The sequence below is a fragment of the Homarus americanus genome, unplaced genomic scaffold (assembly GCF_018991925.1).
Source record: "Homarus americanus isolate GMGI-L3 unplaced genomic scaffold, GMGI_Hamer_2.0 scaffold23528, whole genome shotgun sequence".
NCBI classification, from domain to species: domain Eukaryota; kingdom Metazoa; phylum Arthropoda; class Malacostraca; order Decapoda; family Nephropidae; genus Homarus; species Homarus americanus.
Window position 1 is genome coordinate 17,501 of NW_024725021.1, and position 3,232 is coordinate 20,732.

The following is a 3,232-nucleotide window of genomic DNA, read 5'->3' on the forward strand; positions in this document are numbered from 1 at the left end:
CAGAAATCCTCCGATACAACAAAAGGAGTGTCTGTTTAACCTAACCTTAGTACAAAAGTCTATTGGTGTCCTCAATTTTATAGAAAGTTGTACTTGAAGTCTAATAAGACAAAGAAATAATCAAGCAGCCACCTATCTAGCCTAAATGTTTAGCTGGTACGTAGAGTTTTTTACTAATAAATCTGTGGTATGGAATACACACAACCCCCCTTAACCTGGGATAATGCAATCAAATGGATAATTGCTAACTATTCTCAGAGATAATGCAATCAAATGGTTGATTGCTAACCGGGGGCTGCTTGGACCCCCTATTAATTAGATACTGCTGTGTTTTGGTCATGATGGTACCATTTTATTAGACTATAAGAAATCCTCTTCCTTCTTGTATTGTCAAGGGGAGTTTGCTTTAACTTAGGTATGCTAGCCTAAGTAAAAATAGACACGGAGCTGCGAAGACCTGATTCTTTTGCTGCATGTTTGAGTCTGCAACTTTGTTGTGATAAGACACTCAATCCTAGTGATTGTACTTACTCAACATAGTGACGGTGTAATTACCATCACAGATTGTACGGGAAATTCCAACTTTGGAAAAAACAAATATTTGGCCTACCCAAATTTTGACTACTACCCGTGCGTCTACGTCCTGGATTGGCCAATCAGTGGTGCCCTACGGTGGCGTGATACATGCACGTTTACTGCGGTGCTCTGATTGGCTGACCGAACGTGGCGTGGTAGGTAGGCTGTTTCTACTCTCTAAGTCCTCTTCTTTCCTTTTTTCATCCCCCTCATGCACTCCGTTCTTTGAACGGGAGGCGGGACTTCGCGATACGGTCGATCCGGCAAGGGAACCTGTGATAGTGCAGGGCACCCCTTGTCCGGGGGTCACCGGTAGGTGGCAACTTTTTAGATATTACTATAGTCACAGGTAACCTGGGTGCAGAGCCCGACGCCCGTCCAAGAGGGGGGGGGCGGGGTCACTGCTCCCAGGCTTGGGAACCAATAATATGTGTGTGTTATGGGTAGGACCCAGATGTAATCAGAAGATGACCTTTAGCATTAGAATAAAACATAGAGATAAAGGACGCACTCTATTGGAAGGAAAAGTGTGCAGAAATCACTTACAACAAACTGCAAGTCCTAACTAGAATATTCAGCACCAATGAAGGTTTAAAAGTAATCTGTAAAGATGACTTTGATTCAGATAAAATCCTTTCAAAAGAAGCAAGAGATATATTTTACAATGAAGGCCTTATTGTTGTCATGCCACCAGAACAAAAAGCAAAAAGATCAGTTTTTGTTCGTCAAGTCGATCAAGAGATCGGGAGGAAGACCTGAAAGAAGAACTGGAACGCCAAAATAGGTGGATGAAGATTGAAGAAGTCATTAAGATAAAGGACTATACTCATGTTTGAAGAAGTGTCAATGGCTGAAAAAGTTTTACAACAGGGCTTTCTAATATTCAACATGTCAGTCACACCACATCAAATAAAGAAGGAGACATTCATCAGTCTGCAAACTTGCTTCTCCTGCTACAAATATGAAGAACACACAACGAGAGACTGTCCGGAAAAAGAAAAAAAGTACTGCTCAGATTGTGCAGGCGACGACCATACCTACACTGAATGTAAGAATACACATGTTGGCTGTCTCAACTGTAAGAGAAACGGGAATGTATACATAGGACATAGGACGTTAGCAATGGCATGCCCAATAAAAAAACACATGATAAAGTACAAGGAACAAGAAACAAGGAAAAGGAACAAGACAAGAAGGATACGACATACGTCGAAATAGCAAAGAAGAGCGGTCCACAGAGAGGCTCATGGGTCAGAATCCACAATGATAAACCCTAAGTGAGCTAATACATGATAAGGTAATGATTAGTATGATCAAAGCACACATTTGCACAATATCATTGCACGGATCATACGTGAGGAATTGAGAAAATGTTTAAATTGAATAACCTACCAGAATGATATTTCCAGAGAGAATCCACAATCCAGGAGAAAACTATTTCGAACCAACATATGCAAGCGAACTGAGAAAGACATCAAGACGAACAAAAGGTTTGAGCAAGGAGCAACAGCTGATACACAAAGAGACATATGGCAAACTGATAGAGATCCCAGACAAATGACTAGAAGTGACAAAGAAGAAGATAGAAATAACAAAAAGGACAGACAAAGGGTAGGAGGAGAGAAGATAAGATGGAAACAGTCACAATATAGCCTGAATCCTATGAAATTGGATTAAAAGTTATCACTACAACAAAACATGGAATCCCAACATCGAGACCAACAGGAGGGACAATAGTAAAAAACTGTGAAGGAGGGATATACAAGTGGACATATCAAGAAAAATCCCTAAGTGAAGATTATGTCTGGTCACTAATTACTACGGACAAACTAAAGATTACGGCCAAAGACTTTCAAATAGTAGACCCGTCAGAGTATAGAAGAGTCAGAAGCGGGAAACAGGATGATAGGTCTCCACTCCAACTGACTGCCACAATCCAAGTATAAGAAATAATGGACAATAGACAAACAGTAAGAACTTTAAGAATAATACAACACAACGTAAGAAACTGGAAGACCGAGAGAATTAACCTAAGTAATATATATCGCGAAATTGACCCTGACATTATACTAATAAACAGTCACGGTGAGACAGAAAACAACAACATAAAACTCTTTAACTATTATATAAACCAAAGAAATAAATCGGGCGAGAAAAATGACGGAGTAGCGATAGCGGTTAAAAGAAACTTAAAATTTAAACTAATTGATGACTTCCAGGATGAATTTCTAGCAATAAAAATAAATACAACTCAAGGAGACGTAATTATTGCTACTACTTACCTATAGAAGACCTATTAAAATTGGCTAACAATAGTCATCCGATGTACATCTTAGGAGACTTTAACGCCAGACATAGGATTTTTGACAATACAAATAATAACGTCGTGGGAAACGCCCTTAATCAATTAATAAATTTAGGAAAAATCAATCATCTGGGTCCTAACTTTCCAACCTGGAGAAATCACAATACACAATCGACACCAGACAAAATTTTTACCAACAACAAAGCCTTTTTCAATTACCATATAATACAGGCAGTGACCATCTGCCAATTATACTAACACTGTCAACAAGCCCCATACAGATACCAATAAAAAAGAGACTGAAAATGGGTAAAACAGACTGGGACAGCTTCAAAGACGACTTAAGTAATC